The sequence below is a fragment of the Scyliorhinus canicula genome, chromosome 3 (assembly GCF_902713615.1).
Source record: "Scyliorhinus canicula chromosome 3, sScyCan1.1, whole genome shotgun sequence".
Taxonomy (NCBI): Eukaryota; Metazoa; Chordata; class Chondrichthyes; order Carcharhiniformes; family Scyliorhinidae; genus Scyliorhinus; species Scyliorhinus canicula.
The window spans coordinates 269437574-269461470 of record NC_052148.1 but is presented as its reverse complement, the minus strand read 5'-3'; the positions used below and the strand labels follow the sequence as shown (position 1 = coordinate 269461470).

The window sequence follows — 23897 nt, the reverse complement described above, 5'->3', positions numbered from 1 at the left end:
CAAAATCACAATACTTTGATAATTGCTTCCATTTAGCAATGTAAATCTTGATTGATATGCCTGGGGTTCTCACCCTCAAATTAAATTTGAATCTCTGGAGTCTGACTGATAGTTGACTTTGCAATTGAGCCTTGGCTAAATCCACAAGTTCACTAAATGAATTGGAGCCAGGGGCGCTTGGAGCTGTCAGACTGCGGGTAAGGGACGTCTAAGTTCCACGAACATTTAGGAGAATTACTTTGCATTTGGCTCCTCCCCAACTTCATTTGCTTGGAGATAATGCCCAAAGCACTTGACGCGTTGTGTCCAACCCTCCGTGGAGGAGTCAAATGGGCCTATTGGCCTAAAGAGAGGCATTCTGGTGAGTGCATTCTTTTCAGACTTTGATTACGGAGCTTGGTGAGGAGCTACTGCAGATCTTGGAAAATGATGAGGCAGCACGGTAGCACAGTGGTTAGCACGGCTGCTTCACAGCTCCAGGGTCCCAGGTTCAATTCCGACCTTGGGTGACTGGCGCCTGGAGTTTACACATTTCTCCCGTGTCTGCGTCGGTTTCCTTTGGGTGCTTTGGTTTCCTCCCACAGTCCAAAGATCTGTAGGTTTGGTGGATTGGCCATGATACAATTGTCCCTTGGTGCCCAAAGGTTAGGTGGGGTTATGGGGGATAGGGCGGGGTGTGGCCTAGATTGGGTGCTTTATATATACAGACTCGATAGGCTGAATGGCCTCCTTCTGGGATTCTTTAAGGATTCTACGGATAAATCAAGATTCTCAGAGGTGTTAAGCCAGAGGCAGTGTCCTGATAATTTATCCTCATTGCCAGATGTAAAGACGCACTTTTAAAGATTTCATTAGAAACACAAAAGATATTTATTAATAAGAAAACAGCAGCCTCACTGTTGCAGTTCACTCCCAAAATGTCTCTTTGCCGAAGGAGCCTTTCTCATCTTGCGTAATTCCCCACTCTGACCTCCGATTGGTCACAAAGGCCATGTGACCCTTACTCTGCTGTGTTGCCCTTAAAGGGACAATCACCACAGCATTGAAGAAGGATTTAACCTGTTCCTTACAAGTACCTGTCCCCTTGATGTAAATCGCTGCAAAAAACATTGCAACATGACATGGCATGTTATATCATCACTGCTTTTTTGGATCTTCTAACTCCTACAAATAAAAAGATATTATGCCAGGTACATTTTGAGGAGAATAGTGCCCTTTAATATATTAATTGTGAGGCTGCAACACATTTGCATTTTTATTTTTTCCCTGATAGTTTATCTGTTCTCTCATCATCTCTGTACCCAAATCCAAATGATTTTCATTAAAGATTCTGTGGCTGGCATTCTAGTGTCCTATTCATAATAGAAAACTGAGGAAATTAAAATGGAGTTCAATGCGAAGACAATGAATTACTGACTCTTAGAGATTAAGCCTGCAAAATAGTGCGGGAAACCAGTTTGCACAAAATAATTGCTTATGTTTCCTCTTCTGGAGTTTTAGTGAATACCAATGCATTTTGTGGTGGGATCACTGTCCCCTTGTGAGCATGGGGGGAGGAGGAGGGGAAGAAAAATGCCTTAACTGCACATCCCAAAGTGCTTTAGCCACTTTAACGATGTTGGTTGAGGGGTGAATATTGTCTTGGAAGTTCTTCCCCACCCATCTTTGAAATAGTGGCACGGGATCTGTTACATCCAACGGGGAGGGCAGATTTAATGTCTCATTTGAAAGACGGCACCTCCAACAGTGCAACACTCCCTCGGTACTGCAGAGTGTTAATTGGATGGAAATTGAGTATTTGACTGTATCCAGGTGGTGGATGTTACCCAGGGATTTGCTTCGGGCTCCATAGGAACAGACTGAACTTGTGGTTGTTGGGTTAGGAGGTGTATGTTTGTATGTGAGTATCTGCAAATAAAAGCTTGGTGTGGACATGACAATTAGGATTCAGGGCCGGGATTCTCCCCTACCCGGTGGGGCGGGGGGTCCCGGTGTGTCGGAGTGGCGTGAACCACTCCGGCGTCGGGCTGCCCCAAAGTTGCGGAATTCTCCGCACCTTTAGGGGCCAAGCCCTCACATTGAGGGGCTAGGCCCGCGCCGGAGTGGTTCCTGCTCCGCCGGCTGGCGTGAACGGCCTTTGGCGTCACGCCAGCTGGGGCCGAAAGGACTTGGCCGGACGGTGTAAGTCCGCGCATGCGCCGGAGCGTCAGCAGCTGCTGATGTCATCCCGGCGCATGCACAGGGGAGGGGGTCTCTTCCACCTCCGCCATTGTGAAGACCATGGCGAAGGCGGACGAAAAAGAGTGCCCCCACGGCACAGGCCCGCCTGTCGATCGGTGGGCCCCAATCGCAGGCCAGGCCACTGTGGGGGCACTCCCCGGGGTCAGATCGCCCCACGCCCCCCCCCCCCTCCCCGGGACCCCGGCGCCCACCCGCGCCGCCTGCTCCAGCCGGTAAGGTACGTGGTCTGATCCACGCCGGTAGGAGAGGGTTGACAGCGGCGGGACTTTGGCTCATGACGGGCCAGAGAATCGCCACGGGGGGCCCGCCAACCGGCACGGCACGACTCTCGCCCCCGCCGAATCTCTGGTGGCAGAGAATGCGGGACACGGCGGGGGCGGGATTGACGCCGGCCCCGGGCGATTCTCCGACCCGGCTATGGCTGATTTAGGTATGCAAGACATGAATGAGCCACTCCATAATTTATAGAACTCTCTGCTTATTTGCTTTTAAAATTAAGAATCGAGCTCTTTTTTGCTTTTGCATGAGAACTTCCCTCAAGCAACAATCCTTTAGGATTGTAGATTTTTGTATTGGGCCTCGATACACCATCTGTAAACTCTTTGTTTAATAAAGAAAACACTATCGCAGATCTGTATACTCATGGAAGACTTACAAAAGAAGCCATGTGACATGTATCCCCTCTCCTCCGCTTAACAGATTTATTAAGCAACCTGGTGGAAGCCTGTTAATTGGGACACATAGGGAAATGCAATTATCTTATCAGATTGTCTCCATTAAGCAAAGCCCGTCGGCATTGCTTTACATATGTTCAAAATCAATTCAGGCCCAAGAAATGGTCTTCCAAATGACTTCCTCAGCGACTGGCGTGTGTGACAGCGAGCACGTGGAGAGTCTCTGGGGTATTAGTGATGGCCTGCTCCCATTAATGCACAGAGCTGCCGTCTCTTTAAAGGGATAGCCTTTGCTTTCCTCGATGCTTCATAAAGCTGTTGAACAATACTTCAGCTATTTGAAATTCCGTAACCACTTCACTCCAATGAAGTTTCTGTTCTTGGTTATTCAAATTGCATTGCACTAATGTCCTCATTAAACTCAAACTGTTATGTCTTTGTTAATGGCATATGGAGGATTACAGCACGAAGTCCACTCACTGCAAACTTTGCTACACTTTAGTGCCAAATCTCGGTTCCTCGCACCAAACCCTGTGCACCGATTACCGCCTCTGCACATTGTGCCAGTCTGGCGATGCATTTAAAAAAAAATTCCAATCCTGTTGTTCAATTCCCTCCATGGTCCCACCCCTTCCCTATCTCTGTAACAATTTCCAGCCCTCCAACTCGCTGAGCTTTTGGCGTTCCGCCGATCCTGGCCTCTTGTGCACCCCAGATTTTAATCACCCCACCATTGGAAGCCATGCCTTGAGCTGTCTAGGTCCTAATCCCTGGAATTCACTCCATGACGTTCCCACCTCTCTACCTCCTTGTCTACCAAAACACTCCTTAAACCCACCTCCTTCACCAGGGTTTTGCTAACTTACTGTAATAGCGTCTTCCCTGGCCCGGTGTTAAATTGTCCGGCAGCGGAATCTTACGGTCTCGCTGATGTCTTGAGTGGCTCGCCCATCACGCCGTCGGGGAGCTTGCCATGGGAGGTTGCTTTCGGCGTGACTGGAAGATACCGCAGGTGGGAAGGGCTGGAAGATCCCACCCAATGTGCGGAAGCTGGATGTGAATGGATCCTATCACCCTGCCATTGTCACATGATGGTTTCCATCATCCATATCAGGCTGGGTAAATCTCAAGGAGAGACGACACAGGAGGGATTGGAATCGATTGATGCACCGCCATTGTTTGGAAAAAGGGCTTTGAACTTGTGGAAGTCACATGATGAGGGAAACATTTTGTAGTTTGTTTTTTAAATCGGCAAGATGCCGTTTACAGACGTTGCCCCAAAAGCCATCGAATTAGCCAAGCCACCATGGCAACTAACAGCAATGCCTTGGAAATGACAGATCGTAACAGAGCGGGAACCCCAATTGTTCAATCTTTGAGTCCACCTGAGATACCATCGGCTGGAAATTCGACTGCAGAAAGCCTCACAGCTTAGTGAGCAACCTTTGTGTTACCGCACCTTCACTTCAACTTTAAAGCATCCAGGGAAGTATGGACGGGAGACCGAGGTTGGGATTTATTATCCCCCCCCTCCCCCGCGGCACGTTTTCCGTCGGTGGAGGAGCGTCACCATTGGCAGCCGGTGGGATCTTCCCATCCTGCCAGTGTCTAAGCTGATTTGTGTGGCTTGCCTCTCCCGCCGCAGGGTAACCCTTCGCGCAGTGGACGGCGGAGGTGGTTGCCTTCTTGGCGGAGGTGGTTGCCTTCTCGGCGGAGGTGGTTGCCTTCTCGGCGGAGGTGGTTGCCTTCTCGGCGGAGGTGGTTGCCTTCTCGGCGGAGGTGGTTGCCTTCTCGGCGGAGGTGGTTGCCTTCTCGAGGACCGGAAGATTCTGCCGTTGGGGAGATTTGTGAAATCCCATCCTGAGTTAATTATGAGCTATAACCGTATGTTACCGTCACCTGTCTCTAAACTTTGTGTGTGTGACAGCGGGTGTGTAAAGGGCGGGAGTCAAACATTGCGTTAAATTCAGGGTCAGTGTGCGATAAGAAACAACTTTTTGTATTAAACTCACAAAGATCTTGGGCGGGATTCTCCGACCGCCCGCCGGATCGGAGAATTGCCGGCGGGCGGCGTGCATCCCGCCCCCGCCGTCTCCCGAAGTCTCCGGCACCAGAGATTCGGTGAAGGCGGGAATCGCACCGCGCCTGTCGGCAGCCCCCCCCCCCGGCGATTCTCCGGCCCGCGATGGGCCGCTGTCACGCCGGTCCCGCCTTTCCCGCCGGCGTGAATCAAACCACCTACCATCCCGGCGGGACCAGACGCCGCGGGCAGGCTCCGGGGCCCTGGGGGGGCACGGGGCGATCTGGCCCTGAGGGGTGCCCCCACGGTGGCCTGACCCACGATCGGGGCCCACTGATTGGCGGACGGGCCTGTGCCGTGGGGGCACTCTTTTCCTTCCGCGTTCACCATCATCTTCACGATGGCGGAGGTGGAAGTGACCCCCTCCCCTGCGCATGCGTGGGGATGACGTCAGCAGCCGCTGACGCTCCGGCGCATGTGCGGACATCCGCCAGCCGGCGAAGTACCTTCAACCCCGGCTGGCGTGGCGCCAAAGGCCTTTCCCACCGGCTGGTGGGGCGCCCAAGCACTCCGGCGCGGACCTAGCCCCTCAAGGTTAGGGCTTGGCCCCTAAAGGTGCGGAGACGTCCGCAACTTTGGGGCGGCCCAACGCCGGAGTGGTTCACGCCACTCCATCCCGCCGGGACCCCCGCCCCGCTGGGTAGGGGAGAATCCCGCCCCTTGCCCTTCAAGTTATTTTATTTATTTATTTTTAATTTTAGAGTACCCAATTCATTTCTTTTCCAATTAAGGGGCAATTTAACGTGACCAATCCACCTACTCTGCACATCTTTGGGTTGTGGGGGTGAGACCCACGCAGACACGGGGAGAATGTGTAAACTCCACACGGACAGTGACCCAGGGCCGGGATCAAACCTGGGACCTCGGCGCCATGAGGCAGCAGTGCTAGCCGCTGTGCCACGGTGCCTCCCTTAACTCCTGGAGTAATTTTTTTCCAAATATAAATTTAGCGCACCCAATTAATTTTTTTAAATTAAGGGGCAATTTATTTTGGCCAATCCACCTACCCTGCACATCTTTGGGTTGTGGGGGGCAAAACGCACACAAACACGGGGAGAACGAGCAAAATCCACACGGACAGTGACCCAGAGCCGGTATCAAAGTTGGGACTTCGGCGCCATGAGGCAGCAATACCAACAAGTATGCCACCATTCCGCCCCTAATTCCTGGAGTTATTTAATCAGGACATGCACTCTGAGAGTATAAACATGCACACCCCTTACTGACAAAACACTGATCATGATCAGTAAAAGAATGCACATGAATTTTGCCCGTGACACAACTTGTACCATCTCAGTCCGCAATGCGTTGCACCCTTCACCTCATGGCCCCACTCGTTATCTCCATGTCCACTCCAGGATCGATTACCTTCTTCCCAAGAGCCTCACAGCAGTTTAGTGAGCTGAGGCCTCTCAAGGGATGGAACCGCCTGAGAAAGTTAGCTTCATTCCCACACGTGCTCCGTGAGGGGTGGGGTTGGTCCATAGTCCGCCCGACTGGAACTTACAAGGCATCTGGAGAAGGCATCTCAAGGTGATTCACCTTAAAGGAGCATAATTGGACTAACCTTAACATCGAGCCACAGGAGAAAATATTCAGCTGATGATAAAAGTTTTGATCAAGGAAGCTGGATTCATGGAACATCGTGAAGGAGGACAGAGAGGTAGAGAGGCAAAGGGATTAGAAAGGGAATTCTAGAGCTTGTTGTATGGACACGTGAGGGAAAGAATTGGAGGAGCACGGACATGTGAGAGCGCTGTCGGGCCGGAGAAGGTAACGGAGATCAGGAGGATTTGAACACAAGAATGGGAATTTTAACTTGGATGTATTCCTGGACCGGGAGCCAATCTGCACAGGGGATTATTGGTGGATGGGACACGGTACAAGTTAAGAAGCAGGAAGCAGAGTTTTGGAAAAAGTCGGAAGGCTAGCTCAGCCTGGTTTAGCTCCATACCTCTGCCCTTGACCTGCCCAGCCTCAGGATTCAGGAACAAATTATTCAGAAGAAAAATCTCACTAAAGTGAAGTGAAGAATTGGAGTGTCAAAAACGGAGTGCAGAAAACACAAACAAGGAAGGGTTTGTTTGGGGAAAGAACTTGCAGTGAGAGCGAGCCACTCATGGGTCTGAAGCTGGCATTGAGTCAGCCCGTCTGAACCCTTCCCACCACCTTAACCATCCACTTGCTCTGACATTGGCGCACTGTTGCTGTGTGTGTACCAATTCACTAAAGCTTCTTTGGCAGAAAATGTGACATCTACCATCTGGAAGGACAATGGGAGCAGATGTCTGGGAACATCACAATCCCCTTTCCACTTACTCACCATCCTGACATGGAACTACAGCATTGTTCCTCCACTGTCGATGGATCAGTAACCTGGAACTCCCTCCCTAACAGCACTATGGGTGTATGTACACCCCCGGGACTGTAGCAGTTCAAGAAAACAGCCCCACTAACCTGACAAGAAACTAGGATCGGACAATATGCCGATCTTGCAGTGATGTTGAGATCCCCAGAATATCGAAGAAAGGCTGTGTTGGCCTTGGAAAGGGTCCAGAGGAGGTTAACATAAATGATCTCTGGATTGAAGAGCTTGTCGTATGAGGAACAGTTGATGACTCTGTGTCTTTACTCGTTGGAGTTTAGAAGGACAAGGGGGGATCTTATTGAAACTTACAGGACATTGCGAGGCGTGGATAGAGTGGACGTGGAGAGGATGTTTCCACTTGTGGGAAAAACTAGAAGCAGAGGACACCATCACAGACTAAAGGGACGATCCTTTAAAACTGAGATGAGGAGGAATTTCTTCAGCCAGAGGGTGGTGAATCTGTGGAACTCTTTGCCGCAGAAGGCCAAATCATTGAGCGTATTTAAGATCGCGTTAGATAGGTTCCTGATTAATAAGGGATCAGGGATTATGGGCAGAAGGCAGGAGAATGGGGTTGAGATAAATACCAGCCATGATTGAATGGCGGAGCAGATTGGATGTGCCGAGTGGCCCAATTCTGCTCCTTTGTCTTATAATCTTATAGAACATAGAACATAGAACGATACAGCGCAGTACAGGCCCTTCGGCCCTCGATGTTGCACCGACATGGAAAAAAACTAAAGGCCATCTAACCTACACTATGCCCTTATCATCCATATGCTTATCCAATAAACTTTTAAATGCCCTCAATGTTGGCGAGTTCACTACTGTTGCAGGTAGGGCATTCCACGGCCTCACCACTCTTTGCGTAAAAAACCCACCTCTGACCTCTGTCCTATATCTATTACCCCTCAATTTAAGGCTATGTCCCCTCGTGCTAGCCACCCCCATCCGCGGGAGAAGGCTCTCGCTGTCCACCCTAACTAACCCTCTGATCAGTTTGTATGCCTCTATTAAGTCACCTCTTAACCTTATGGTGGAATAACTTTTTTAGTCGCGGGCTCTTGGAGCAAGAATTTTTGATAATGTGATGCATAACCTTTCTCAGGGGATTGGTGCTGGAAACAGAACCTTCTGACGCGAAAATGAAAACGGAGAATGCTGGAAAAACGCAGCAGGTCTGGCAGCGTCTGCGAAGAGAGACAAACAGACGCTCCGCGTCCGCCTGATTCTTCTGCGGAGCTGCCAATTGCACTAAAATCGATTGCTTTTTGCACTCGCATGCCTGGGAGAAATGTATTTGCCCCGTTCAGTTTTAAGACTTGGAAAAAAAAAACCATTCATCAGATTTTCTTTTCTGGTTCACGGATCAAACACATCGTGAAAACATCAGCTGTGCAGCTTGAACTGGAGGCCCTGGCAATGAAAACGATCCTTTGAGTTCCTGGATGCTTGCCCTCACTCAGGATGAAAAAAATAAAGGCACAGACATTTTGCCTGTAATTTAATTCTCCGCACGTTGGTTGTCACTTGAAGAAAAATGCAATTCATCATTTTTGCATAATTTGCGTTACGGGCCTTTCTGGCCAGCGACCCTAATTGTCCGGTTCTGGTTACTTTCTGAGGCCTTGGTCTGTTTTCTCATGCGGAAAGATTATTTCAACCTCGACAGGGGACCAACCAGAAAGCACTTCATTCAATCAGTATTTTCTAAGCTTCTAGCCTGAGGACCGGGCCCATTAGTAGGAAAAACAGGTTATTAGTTCATCTTGTCAACACAGAGACTGTCAAATGATCTCCACTTATCCCCTTGCTTGAGTTGAAACAGACCCTCATCTGCAAATGTCCTTTTCCTCCAGTAAATTCTCATTCCCTCCCCCCCCCCCCCCCCCCCCCCCAGCATCACCATCACCTCTGCGCCCTGTCGGAAGATGTGGACAACCTGTCCTGTTATTCAGTTAGATCATAGAATTTACATTCGGCCCATCGAGTCTGCGCCAGCCCTTGAAAGAGCAGCCTACTTAAGCCTGCGCCTCCACCTAACCTTTAGATTATCTGTGACTTGGTTGTGTCAGCTTTATTATCCTGACCCAATGAAAGTCTTATCGATCTCAGTTGGAAAATAAGGGGCGGAATTCTCCGCAAGGCCCGACGCTGTCGTGAAACCCGGAGAGCTTCACGGCGGCGTCGGAGGCCACTCCTGACCCCCTATTCTCTCCCCCCCCACCCTCCCGGGGGGCTAGGAGGGCTGTGCCGTAAATCACGGCGCGCCGAGAATGACGCGGCCGGCGCGCCTAATGTTGTCAGCCGCGCATGCGTAGGTTGGCCGGCTCCAACCCACGCATGCGCGGTTGCCGTCTTCCTCTCCGCTGCTCCGCAAGACGTGGCGGCTTGATCTTGCGGGGCGGCGGAGGGGAAAGAGTGCGTCCCTTTGAGACGCCGGCCCGACGATTGGTGGGCACCGATCGCGGGCCAGTCCCCTCCCGAGCACGGCCGTGGTGCTCGCTCCCCTCTCCGCCCCCCCACAAGCCACAACCCAGGTATTGGCGCCATGTTCACGCCGGCAGCGACCAGGTGTGGTTGCCGCCAGCGTGAACCGGTCAGGAACGGCAGGCCGCTCGGCCCATCCGGGTAGGAGAATCGCGGGCCGTCGTGAAAAACGGCGGCCCGCGATTCTCCGAGCGGCGTGTCCCAAAACGCGACACACCATTTCGGGGGGGGGGGGGGGGGGGGGGGAGGGGGGGTGGGAGAATCGCGGGGGGGGGAGGGGGGGTGGGAGAATCGCGGGGGGTGTCAGAGCGGCCCTCCCGCGATTCTCCCACCCGGCGTGGGAGCGAGTATGGCCGATCCACATTCCCCTGCACATGTTTTGGGTTGTGGGGGTGAGACCCACGCAGACACGGGGAGGATGTGCAAACGCCACACGGACAGTAACCCGGGGCCGGGATCGAACGCGGGTCCTGGGCGCCGTGAGGCAGTAGTGCTAACCCACTGCTTTGGAAATTTCTCATTGATATCCAGCCTCAAACGATTTTTAGGGGGGGGAGTGTTTCAGATTTCCACCATCGCTTTTGTGAAGAAATATTTCCTCAACACAGCCGAGCTCGAGTTACACGGTATAAAATAAAAAGCAGAAAGTGCTGAAACAACAGGTCTGGCAGAGTCCGTGGAGAGCGAGAGACGGAGGGCGGGATATTCCGGCCCTTTCACGGCAGGTGCATCGGGAAAATTTGGAGAACTGTCAAAATTCAGTGTCCTGTCGGCGTAGAAATAATTAGCAATTTTCTTCTCCGGGTTTTGGTGGTGAGTCGGGAACCGTATTTACATTGATTTGAATATAATGAATATTCATTATTCACCACAATCCCCTCCCCCCCACTCCGACGAAAGGCCACACTGGCAGCTAATTAGACTGATGTGATTCACGGCCATGTAGCAGTGACATGCACCTGGCGAGTATCACTTCCCTTGTGACCCTGAGGTGTGCTCACCTACCTTTCTTAGCGCTGTGCTCGTAGCTGCTCTGACTTCATGCCCAAGGATGCACAGGCAAGCCTAGTGGGAACTCAAGAGAGGGAGCGTTACCATGTAAGACCAGCAGGAGGGTGAGGGGGTTGGGGGGGGGGGGGGGGGTGGAAAGGGCAGGGGGACAGAGGCTGGAGTGTTGGAGAAGGAGGGGAGGGGTAGGGTTGACTGGGGAAGAGATCAAAGAGACACACAAGTGGGAAATTCGTTTAGACTCAGAAAGAATAAGCAGCCCTGGGCATTGGAGGGACAGGTAGTCAGGGCCACAGAGCATAGTCAGTGCTGTGGGTCTGGGACACAATTTAAGGGGTGCCCCTAACGTGACTGTCCTGGTCCCAGTCAAGGGAGAGGGCGGGCCTGTCAGTCATGCTTAGCGTGGTGCGCAGGCTGTGGTTAGTCCCTCACTCATGTCAATCCTGGGGGTTGGTTGCTTGATAATGGGCTTAGTCACAGTCAGTGGAGGCTTCTGCAGCCTGTAGATGGAGAACAGGTAATGAGGAGGTGGGTGGGGGGGGGGGGGGGGGGGGGCGGGGGGGGGGGGGGGTGGGTCTCGAAGATCTCTTGCAGGGGAGGTCTCTGTAAGTCACACCACAATAGGCCTCAAAGTAGGGAGGGGTCAGATCAACCTGGGGCGTCGGATCAACGTCAAATAGTTCAGCGGAGAGGACATGGCTATCAACCACAATAATGACAGGAGGGAGGGAGGGAAACCTCAACATGAGTCTCCTCCAGACTTACGGGAGGGATTGTGACGGTCACGGGGTGGGCTTGAAGCTGGTTGGTCGCTAAACCTCAGCACCACCAATTTTCAAACAATTTTCATTGACGCAGATTTGATTTGGATTTATTGTCACGTGTACCGAGGTACAGTGCAAAGTATTGTTCTGTGTACAGACCTGGCAGATCGTTCCATACATGAAAAACGTAGGACACATGATAAATACGCAATATAAATAATAGACACAGACAGACATCGGGTGAAACATATGGGGCTGGATTCTCTGTTTTTGAGTGTATGTCCGGAGGATCCATGGCGTTTTACGTCAAAAACATCTCCGCCACCCCAGCAACCGACCCTCCTGCCGGTGAGGGGCGAGCTGCCGTGCCACATAATACTCCCAGCCTCCACGACTAAAACTGGTGGAGAATGGCCGGGTTCATGGCCGTACATGTGCACGGTGACGACCTGCAGCGGTCGGGCAGTACAACATGGCGCTGGCCTGCCAAATAGTGCCCCCCTGGACACCTCCCTGCAGAACGGCTCCCTGCCCGACTGTGGCGGCACTGGACGTAGTCCGCAGCCGCCACGCCGCTTCTCGGCCGCTGTGACCACACGTTGCCCCGCGTGGTCGTGAACTCAGCCCAGCGGGGGAAGAGCATCAGGGGAGGGCCTCAGGTGGCGTGCTCCTCGATGATGCCATTTTGGAGGGGGCTGAGCATACGCCGCCCCCCCCCCCCATTGCATCATAAAAAGGCATTCTCCGCTCGATCGCCGATTACGAAATCGCCGTCGGGGAACGGAGAATCCTGCCCATGGAATGTGGAGCTACAACAGCAGAGAAGATGCGTAGAGAGATCAGTTCAGTCCATATGAGGGTCATGTATTATTCCTTGTGTCTGAATAAAGCTCGTAGTCTTACAGTTGAAGTAGATGCTTTATTTGTATGAGTTTGTTCTCTCTCCAGCGCTTATACTATGTTACAACTGAGCCGCCTGTCTGTGTCCTGCTAACCAGCTGCCGTTCCTGTGAAGAGTCTGTCTGACATCCTGTCTGTATTTGTACATCGCCCGCGCTCCCTCGAGTGATTGCTTTGCTGTAGTGCATTTACATTGACCCCTTGTATTTCTACACAGATATGCAGATCACTACAGGTCACTCAGGAGAATGGGGGAGAGGAAGCTTCTTTGAATCTGTTAGTGCATGTTCTCTGCCCGATGGAAGAGGTTGGAAGAGTGAATAAGCCGGGTGGGAGGGAGTCTCTGATTATGCTGCCTGCTTTCCCCAGGCAGCAGGAGGTGTAGATGGAGCCAATGGATGGGAGGCAGGTTCGTGCGATGGACTGGGCGGTGTTCACGACTCTGTAGTTTCTTGCGGTCCTGGGCCGAGCAGTTGCCATGCCAGGCTGTGATGCAGCCCGATAGGATGCTTTCTATGGTGCATCTGTAAAAGTTGGTAAGAGTCAATGTGGACTTGCCGGCACTGCTGAGTTTTGTCTGGAATATTTTATCTTTATTTCAGATCTGTGGTAGCTTCTCTTTTAGTCTCTATGGTTCTGCCCCTTTTGTTCTGGACTCCCCAACAAGTGCAAATATCTTTATCAGCTCCTTTAATTCCATAGAATCTTTCCAGTGCAGAAGGAGGCCATTCGGCCTTCCGAAAGAGCACTCTACCCATGGCCACTCCACCGGCCTATCCTCGTAAACCCGCACATTGATCATGTCCAATCCACATCTTTGGACTGTGGGAGGAAACCGGAGCACCCGGAGGAAACCCAGGCAGCCACAGGGGGAACGTGCAGACTCTGCACAGACAGTCACCCAAGGCCAAAATCAAACCCGGGACAATCCGGGTCACTGGAGCAGTGAGGCAGCAGTGCTAACCGCTGTGCTACCGTGCCGGCCCCCCTTAAACACCTCGATCGGACCACCTGTTAATCTTCCATACTCAAGGAAATTTCTGCAGACTTTGAAACTGAGAAGCTGGAGCAGAAACCAGTGACTTGGCATTGGGAAAAGAAATGTCAGAATCTTGTATTACATCCAGACTAACTTTCTCTGGGGGCTTGTATCAAACATCAGCACGTGAACCCCTCGTGAACCTCTTGGCTGTTGCCTTATAGCTTCACTGATTACCTTCTTCCCAGATCTCCTAACCCATTAGACACAAGGGGCTGGTTTAGCTCACTGGGCTAAATCGCTGGCTTTGCAAGCAGACCAAGGTAGGCCAGCAACACGGTTCGAGTCCCCGAACAGGCGCCGGAATGTGGCGACTAGGGGCTTTTCACGGTAACTTCATTTGAAGTCTACTTGTGACAATAAGCGATTTTCACTTTCCTTTTGTTTGAGCTGTGATAGAAGTGGAAAATCCAGCATCACACGATAATTCCAAATCCTGCTTTATTGCGTGTCGGAGGCTCACAGAGTATTCTCGCTGCAGAGCTAGGAAAGGCTGGACAATATTATTTCAGCACTGGGCTGCCCAGCTGTAAAGTCATGAGCTAAAAGCAGTTAAACCGAGACCCCTCCAGAACTGAAAACCCACTGTGAAATACAGTTAAATCGTATTACAGCAGTTTGTTATCATTTGTACCACAAACCTTTCACATGAACTGATATTACGACATAACTTTATATCTGAGGCAAGCTTTTAAACCCCGCGCAATGGTGTTATGACTCCTTCGAAGCCGAAGCTGAAACGGGACTACTTAAAGGATTAAATGCTGCATCTGATAAGGGCAGAGGTGCATGGAAATATCCCCAATTTATACACCAGCCTGACTTGCAAAGATGTCTTTCAGATATGTCTAAATATATTCCTTCACCATTGATGGGTCAAAATTCTGGAACTTCTCTGTCTAACAGAACTGCGGGAGTGCTATCTCCTCCTCAGGCAGCAGTGGTTTAGAAAGGCAGCCCACCACCTTCTCAAGGGAGATTAGGGATGTCAACAAATGCTGGCCTAGCCAGTGAGGATGCAACGCACGAGTGAATAGAAAAATAACCTGTTTTCAGCTGCAGAGTTGAAGGTTCAAACGGTCTAAAGCGGGTCAATTTCCCATCACCTACCCTCATAAAAGATCACCAAAAAAAGATGCTAAATGTTACATTTTAAAGATTTAATTCACGATTTTATCTTGGTTATTATTATGAACTATTGTAATCTAACCCTTCCCTGTCGCAGGGTGTTGGATACAAAGTCTTGTCATCTTCAGTTGACTGTATGTACTTTTTATGTATTCTCTAACTTCCAAAAACTGCGTGCATATATAAAAGGTTCAATCTAGGAGCTGTCTCCGTGCTTGTTTGCACACGCGGCTCTGTCCAGCACTAGACTGACCCCTAGGTGTGGGTCATGTGTTCTCTCACATCACTGTGTGGGCGGTACAGTGCTCAGTCCCATGTTAACCATTTTTGTGCCAGACCCCGATATGAGATTCCCCAGCTTGCTCCCCCTGAGTGGGTAAGTAAGTCAGTGTCAGCTAGGCGATTTAGTCCAGAGGGCCCCAGATTTGATTCTCGGTGCTGAGGTAGTTTTTCACAGCATGTGCAGGATAAGGAACATTACGGTTGTTTTCAGCTTTATTGGCCATGGTGGGACGATGGATAAGCTGCCAGGTCAGCAACGTACCATAGAATAAAAATCAGCGATCACGAGCGCAGTATTTAGTGAATTAGGATTCAAAGTAAACAATATCTAAAAGCTGCTCACAGTAAACACGGCCGCAAAATTGTCAAATGGTTGGAGAAACCCAACTGTTTCCCGTACCTGCCTCCCCGAACAGGCACCAGAATGTGGAGACTAGGGGCTTTTCACAGTAACTTCATTTGAAGCCTACTTGTGACAATAAGCAATTTTCATTTCATTTTCGTTTTCATTAACCTTTCTCAGTTAAGGAAACCTGCCTTCTTCAGTGACCCCGGTCAATGTCTATCGCAGCTTTCCCAGTATCCAACCGGATAATGAGGAATGGGCGGTAAGCGGCCAAGAGAATGAGGAGCGGAGCTCGCCAACATCCAGCAATACTTCTGAGGGCAGATTGAGGGCTGGATGTGAATGGTCCTCCCAACTCTCTCAGTGTCTACAATCCACATGAAGAATGGACAGAGAGACTGCCAGGGGCCATAGAAATGCGCCACAGCTTGAGTCAGGGCTTCAGGCAGAGTGGAGGAGAATATTAATGGGGCTGGCAGGAAATCACAGTCAAAACCCTTTCTTCTCAAAGAATTCCAATCTGTATGTTTTTCAAACTTGAAAACGCACCGGCAATATTTCAGCCCAGGACCCCTGTGACGTTCACATTTGCAAAACCAAAGGATCTTTTGAAAATGATGGATTGAATGGGGAATTATAGAAAGTTAAGTTTAAAGGCAGGCTGCCCTCAGATTTCTGTTTGTTTGTGGTTTCTTTCTGCACATTCAGCCGATCCAAAAGCACTTCGGAAGGACGAACGAGGAAAGGCAGCATGAATTAAATGGTGGAAACTTTAAAGGGGGCACAGATAGAAACAGAGAGATTAGGAAGTAGAGATGTATAAATCTTTGAGGGAGGCAGGAGAGGTTGACGGGAGCATTGTGTTGCGATCCCGGTTGATGTTATGACTGGATGGGAAGATCCCATAATGGGACCATGGCCGAAAGACCGTGGTGCTGCATTTTCAGCCTCGTGACACTGCAATCGCCATCGGGGAGAGAATTGGGCGTCAGTCGAAAATCGATTTTGGCACTGGTGGCAAAAATTTCAAAAATCGCAATGGCGAGCTGGCAGTTGTGCCTCTGGCTGGGGGGATGTCCGCCAGGGCCATGGGGGAGGGGGGTGCCAGGAATGGGCCGTGGGTTCAGGATGTTCCCCCCGGGACCAGGGTGGGCGAGCATAAACCGCCATTGCCGCGGCCGGCAAGGCACGCACCTGGCTGCGCACTCCACTGACTGCCCATTGTGTCCTATAGATCTGCAGAGTGCCACCCGTTGTATGGGTGCAACCCCTGGTCAGACCACGAGGAACCCCCAGACCCCAGCTGACTCCCCCCCCCCCCCCCCCCCCCCACACCTCCCACCCCACCAACCAGTGCCACCCTTCTGCCGGGGTATCACAAGGCCCACTCAAGGAGGACACCGTGTACCGAAAACAACCTCTCAATGTCAGAAAGACCAAGGAACTGATCATCGACTTCAGGAAGCGCAGCCCGACACACACTCCCGTCTGCATCAATGGTTCCGAAGTGGAGATGGTCAGTAGCTTCAAGTTCCTGGGGGTCACCATCACCAACAGTCTGTCCTGGTCCACTCACATTGATGCAACAGTCAAGAAAGCCCAACAACGTCTCTACGTCCTATGGAAGTGAAATAAATTTGGCATGTCTGCATCGACTCTCACAAACCTCTACAGATGTGCGATAGAGAGCATCCTATCCGGCTGCATCACAGCCTGGTATGGCAACTGCTCGGTCCAAGATCGCAAGAAACTGCAGAGTGTGGTGAACTCAGCCCAACGCATCACACAAGCTTGCCACCCGCACACTGATTCTGTCTACACCTCCCACTGCCTCAGGAAGGCAGACAGCATTGTCAGCGACCCCTCCCACACAGGCATTGCCTTCGTCCAGACTCTTCCATCAGGCAGAAGATACAGAAGTCTGAAGACCCGCACATCCAGACATAGGAACAGCTTCTTCCCCACAGCTACTAGCCTCCTCAACGACTCCCCCTCAGACTGATCTGTTCCCTGTAAGAACACTATTCGCGACGCCCTATGCTGCTCTTGCTCATGTATTTGCTTTGTTTGGCCCCTTGTTCCGCACTGTAACCAATCACTGTTTGTCGATGTACCATTTGTCAATGTACTCTGGTGATTATTCTTTTTGTCTAATATGTACGTACTGTGTACGTTCCCTCGGCCGCAGAAAAATACTTTCACTGTACTTCAGTACATGTGACAATGAATCAAATCAAGCTCACAGTAGACCCCACAGGAGGGTGCAGGTTAGGGGCCACAAAGCGTATCGCTGGCATGGGTAGCAGGTGGCAGGGCCAGGGGCTCCCCGGTGATGGTCCTGATCAGGCCAGGGGTGCGGGTGTGAAAGGTAAAGTGTCGGGTGGTGGGGTGGCAACAGGGGGGGGGGGGGCAAGTTGCGGATTGGAAGGGGGGGCATGCGGAGGCTGGAGCTGTAGCCTATTGGACCTGGATGGGCACGGAAGTACTCACGGGAGTACCAAGGCTGGAATTGAACCTGGGTCCCTGATGCTGTGAGGCAACAGTGCTAACCACTGTGCCGCCATGCCACCCTTTTAAGTCCCTTAAGGTGACAGTACGAAAATACACTCTTCACTCTGAACCTCATTCAAATGACTCATTTGAATCCTCCCAGATGATTGTCGCATGAGTGTTTCCAACCTCCACTCCCAAAAACACACTTTAAAACCTTCCCTCGTAAATATGATTTCCCTTGGCGGTTTACATTCCAAAATCCAGACCAGGTTTTCCAAATGACACTTTTAAGCAAAGCTTCCACTCCATTTTAAACATTAAATCGTGTCCAGGATTTCACACCAACCTCTTTTAGGGCTTCCTTGTCTTGACAGCCATACAAGCTGTTCACAATTGCTTTAACACTCAATTCCCCGACTGTATTAAAATGACATCAAATGTTTCATCTACCTCTGAAGTCTGCTGTTCCATTTTAAATCTAGTTACTGCAATTGTCTCTTTAACTCAGAACACTATGGCTGGAATTCTCCAGCCATTGGGATTTTCTCTTCCCGCTGGCAGCGCACTCCTGCTCACGGGCTTCTTGGTGGAATGGGTGGCTTGAATGTGAAGTTCCATTGACCAGCAGCAAGATGGTTCCGCAGCAGGACATGGAGTGCCACTGAGTAACACATGGCTGGGGGAACTAGAGAATCCTCTTCCGTGTGTACTCTTCCTGGAATTCTTCTGAATAATACCTTGGTCTCTGTTCACCTTACTCCAGACTTCTTGGACACTTCCCTTCATTTCTCTAGTTTCCTTAACTAGCTGGACTTCAGAATTCTGGCATCAATTTTCTTAACCATTATACAGTATGGCTTTTCTTCTAGCATGGCTGAGAGAGGTGTTCCCTCTTTTGTCTTCTAAAGCCAACTGCTTCTCGCAGAGCTGCGAGAGCTGCCTTCTCTCTCAGTACCTATCTCCAGCTGCAACCAAATTAGCTAAACTAAAACTTAAAAGCTTCTCTACCTTACAAAGCCCCAGTTGCTAAGCGACCACTGCTGGTTTATTGATTATTCGTGCTGTAGCCCTCTCTAAGCACAATAGAATCACAGTTGGAATTAACCAATGCCACACATACAAACACCCCTGTCCAGCATGAATCTAACTTTAGGCGTTACCCTTCCAGGCAGGGAATCATTAAATTAAACCCATTGAAAACTTTACCTTATTTCTAATGTTAACCAATACAAATATTTATGGGCAGCACGGTAGCACGGTGGTTAGCACAGTTGCTTCACAGCTCCAGGGTCCCAGGTTCGATTCCGACCTCGGGTGACTGTCTGTGCGGAGTCTGCACGTTCTCCCCGTGTCTGCGTGGGTTTCCTCCGGGTGCTCCGGTTTCCTCCCACAGTCCAAAGATGTGCGGGTTAGGTGGATTGAACATTCTAAATTGCCCTTAGTGTTCCAAAATGTTAGTTGGGGTTACTGGGTTACGGGGGTAAAGGAGATAGGGTGGAGGTGTGGGGCTTAAGTGGGGTGCTCTTTCCAAGGGCCGGTGCAGACTCGATGGGCTGAATGGCCTCCGTATGCACTGAAAATTCTATGATTCTATGAAAATATAAATCCCTTAAACCTACCTTTGTTTTCCGAACATCTTTCACAGCATTTTAAAACCTCATCCAAAACCGCTACGCCTCCATCGATGCAGCACTCCCTCAGCAATGCAGGGCAGAGTGAGTGAGGCCTAGCTTCTGTGCTTGAGTCCTGGCGCTGGATGCTGCCATTTGAACCGGAGATAACATGATTAAAACTCGCCAGGGGAACTGTGCATCCCGTCAGGGTTCATTTGTCTCTCCATTCCTGGGTATTAATGTGGCAGGATGGGTTACCTGCTGTGGTGAGAGATTGTATTTATTTATTTATTTTTAAATATAAATTTAGAGTACCTAATTATTTTTTCCCAATTAAAGGGCAATTTAGCATGGCCAATCCACATTCCCTGCACATCTTTGGGTTGTGGGGGCGAAACCCACGCAGACACGGGGAGAATGTGTAAACTCCACACGGACAGTGACCCAAAGCCGGGATCGAACCTGGGACCTCGGCACCGTGAGACTGAATTGAGTGCTACGACTGCGCAACCCTGCTGCCCTGGTTAGAGATTTTATAAATCCTAACCCACATTGATTTAAGGTGGGCAGGCTGTGCCACCAAGTTCGAAGCCAGATCGGAATAGTCCCTGGGAAAGGGGAGGCTGGATAGAGAGCTTTGTGATTTCCAAAGTCTTTGGTAGGTAAGATTTAGAATGGATGCAAGCATTTGACACCAAATTAGAGGCACAAATATGAGAGAGTCGCTAATAAATCCAATAGAATAATCTTTCTTCACTCATTCATGTGATGTGACAAGGGCAACATTTATTCTCCATCCCTAATTGCCCTTGCACTGAGTGTCGTTACAGAGGACAGTTAAGAGTCAGCCACATTGCTGTGGGTCTGGAGTCACATGGAGGCCAGATTGGGTAAGGGTGACAGATTTCTTTCCCTAAAGGGTGTTCGTGAACGAAATGTTCTTTTTCTACAACATTCATTGTCACCTTCTTGAGCCGCTGCAGCCCGTGTGGTGTAGGTACACCCGCAGTGCTGTTAGGGAGGGAGTGCCAGGTTTTTGAATCAGTGACGGTGAAGGAATGATATGATGCTGTGTGTCTTGGAGGGGAATTTGCAGATGGTGCTGTTCCCAGCTTTCTGCTGCTCTTGTGCTTCTGCCTGGTAGAGGTTTGGGAGGTGCTGTCGAAGGAGCCTTGTTCAGTTGCCACAGTGCATCTTGTAGATGGTACACACGGCTGCCACTGTGCGTCAGTGGTGTCGGGAGTGAATGGGGTGTCAGTTAAGTGGGCCGCTGTGTTCTGGATGAGTGGTGTTTGAGTGTTGGTGTAGCCGCACTCATCCAGACAACTGGAGAGTATTCCATCACATCCCTCGCATGGCCGGCACAGTGGTTAGCACTGTTGCTTCATAATGGCAGGGTCCCAGATTCGATTCCCGGCTTGGGTCACTGTCTGTGCAGAGCCTGCACTTTCTCTCTGTGTCTGTGTGGATTTCCTCCGGGTGCTCCAGTTTCCTCCCACAGCTCCCGAAATACTTGCAGGTTAGGTGAATTGGCCATGATAAATTGCTCCTTTGTGTCCAAAATGTTAGGTGGGGTCACTGGGTTACGGGGATGGGGTGGAGGTTTGGTCTTAAGTAGGGTGCTCTTTTTCAAGGGCTGGTGCAGACTTGATGGTCCGAATGGCCTCCTTCTGCACCGTAAATTCTGTGATTCCTTGTGTGCCTTGTAGATGGCGGACATACGTTGGGGAGTGAGGAGATGAATTACTCTCGGCTGGATTGCCAACCTCTGACCTCTTGCAGTCACAGCATACATATGCTAAAAGCAAAATACTGAGGTTGCTAGAACTCTCAAATCAAACCGAAAATGCTGGAAAAACTCAGCAGGTCCGGCAGCATCAGTGGAGGGAGAAGCAGAATTAACGTTTTGAGTCCAGTATGATTCTTCTTCATTGTTTAGATGACTGGTCCATTTGGTTTCTGGTCAATGCTGAGCCCCAAAGGTGCTGATAGTGGAGGATTCCATGATGGTAATGCTATTGGGTAGTTAGATACGGTTTATTAATTGAATTTAAGTTACATCAGATGACATGATGGAATTTGAACTCATGTCCCGGAGGGTATCTGGATTAATAATAATAATAATCTTTATTGTCACAAGTAGGCTGACATTAACACTGCAATGAAGTTACTGTGAAAATCCCCTAGTTGCCACAGTCCGGTACCTGTTCAGGTACACTGAGGGAGAATTCAGAATGTCCAATTCAACTAATAAGCACGTCTTTCGGGACTTGTGGGAGGAAACCGGAGCACCCGGAGGAAACCCACGCAGACACTGGGAGAAAGTGCAGACTCTGCACAGACAGTGGCCCAAGCCGGAATCGAACCTGGGACACCGGCGTTGTGAAGCAACGGTGCTAACCACTGTGCTGCCCTGTCGCCCAGTACTAGCCTAGTAACATTATCACTACGCCACTCTCTATAGTCCCCTGCCTTTACCCAGAAAGTGATGAGAATGTGGAACTTGCTGCCAGTTAGTAGTTGCGGTGAGTAGCATTTCAGGGGAAGCTGGATAAACACACGAGAGAGAAAGGAACAGGAGGATAATCTGATCGGAATCGATTAAGAGGGGTGGCAGCGGTCAGTAGTATTGGGTCAGAATCCTGGAACTCCCTTCCCAACAGCACTGTGGGCGAACCCACGCCACACGGACTGCAGCGATTCAAGAAGAAGGCTCACCATCGCCTACTCAAGGGCAATTAGGGAGGGGGCAGTAAAACCTCTGGCCTGGCCAACGAAGATCACAGCTCATGAAAGAATAAAAACGTGCGGGGAAGAGTGCCAAGATGTCCTAGTTGGGTAGAATAGCTGCTTTTGTGCTGGAAATTCAATGTAAATCTATGACTGCAGCCAGGGTTAGGGGCTGGTTTAGCTCACTGGGCTAAATCACTGGCTTTTAAAGCAGGCCGGCAGCACGGTTCGATTCCCGTACCAGCCTCCCCGGACAGGCGCCGGAATGTGGCGACTAGGGGCTTTTCACAGTAACTTCATTGAAGCCTACTCGTGACAATAAGCGATTTTCATTTTTCATTTCAGGTTCTGAAGCTGAAAGGATTGTTGCGAGGGGACTGCGCGAAAGATTTCAGAAACACCACCCCAGCGCTGTTGAAACAGAAAAGGTGCTGCCACACGCAATTTGTAACATGTTCCAACATGGCTCTGTTAACTGAATGGTAACGAAATGCAAATTGAACAACTTTTCAGTCACATTATTATTTTAATTCAAACTGACTATATTAGTCCCCGTGCAACACCAAATATCACCAACTGCTTAATGGAACCAAAGGCAACAATTCTAAACGATTTTTAAATGTCACACAAGCGAGTTACTGTATAATAATCTGTCTATTTTCATCTGGAAATCCTATCACGCTAACATAAAGACATAATTGCATTTACTTTAATTAGACACTGACCGAATTTCACCTGCAAGCACTCAGTCTCTCTTACAGTCACCTAAAAGCTGATTATGCAGGGAGCAAATACGTGTTAAATTTTTCATTACTTTATTCAATTTTTCACCGAATTATAATGGCCTCTTCAATCACCAGTTGCTGTTGCTTCAGCTCCCCTGCATTAATCAGCTGCTTCTCTCTGGGGAAAACAGTGACGGGTCACCTCAGTTAAAAAAGGGGCGGAGGGAATCGAGCAACGGGAGGACCAGGCTGGTGGGCGAGTTGGTGCAAGCTGATTACGGGCGATACTCTACCCCCCCGACGGCAAGTCCCCACTTAACTGGAAGAACCCGTCGCTGGGTCAATGACGGGCACATTCTGCTACGGCGGCACAGTTTAGTTCAGATGACCCCAAACAGGTGGTCAAAGAGATCGGCTTCCAGGAATGTCTTGAAGGAAGAAGGCTGGGCAGAGAGGTGCCAGGAAAGAATTCTAGAGCTTGGGATCCTGACATCAGAGGGCACCGCCACCAATGGTGGAAGATTTAGAATCGGGGTTGTGTAGGAAGCTGGATTTAGAGGTGCTGGGATATCTCAGACAGTTGTGGAGTCGGGCCGTATGAAGAGGCCGTGGAGGGAACTGAAAAGGAGGATGTGAATTTTAATTAAAATCAAGACATTACTTGACTGGGAACCAGTGTGGATTAGCGGGCACGGGGAAGGGGGGTGGTGATAGGGGAACGGGACTTGATGTGATCTCAGACGCAGGCAGCAGAATAGGGTAAAGAAAAACCTTTTCATTTCCCAATCAGCCATGTGGGGGTGGGACACTTGTTTTGTTTGACGACTGATGCCAGGAATGTGAGGGTAGGTGGCAGCCAGAGGTGGGGTCATGTGATGAAACACCCAGGAACACATTCGCTCAGAATTGGCAACCCCCTGACCTTTGACTATATTACTGAGTGACCTAATGAAGAATTTTTCTGCGAGGCAAGGTGATTTAAACAGCCATCACCACTAAAAAAAAGCAAACAACAT

The 23897-nt window shown here is 50.2% G+C and overlaps 1 protein-coding gene across 1 annotated transcript in view; it reads left to right on the top strand.

The window, feature by feature from the left end:
* The window catches only part of stpg2 (sperm-tail PG-rich repeat containing 2), a 587689-nt gene extending 565120 nt beyond the window's left edge, over positions 1-22569 (top strand). The window contains exon 15 of the mRNA XM_038792784.1: positions 22502-22569. The gene's annotated coding sequence lies outside the window, so the exon portion shown is untranslated. The remainder of the gene's footprint in view (positions 1-22501) is intronic.
* Positions 22570-23897: the final 1328 nt, after the last annotated feature.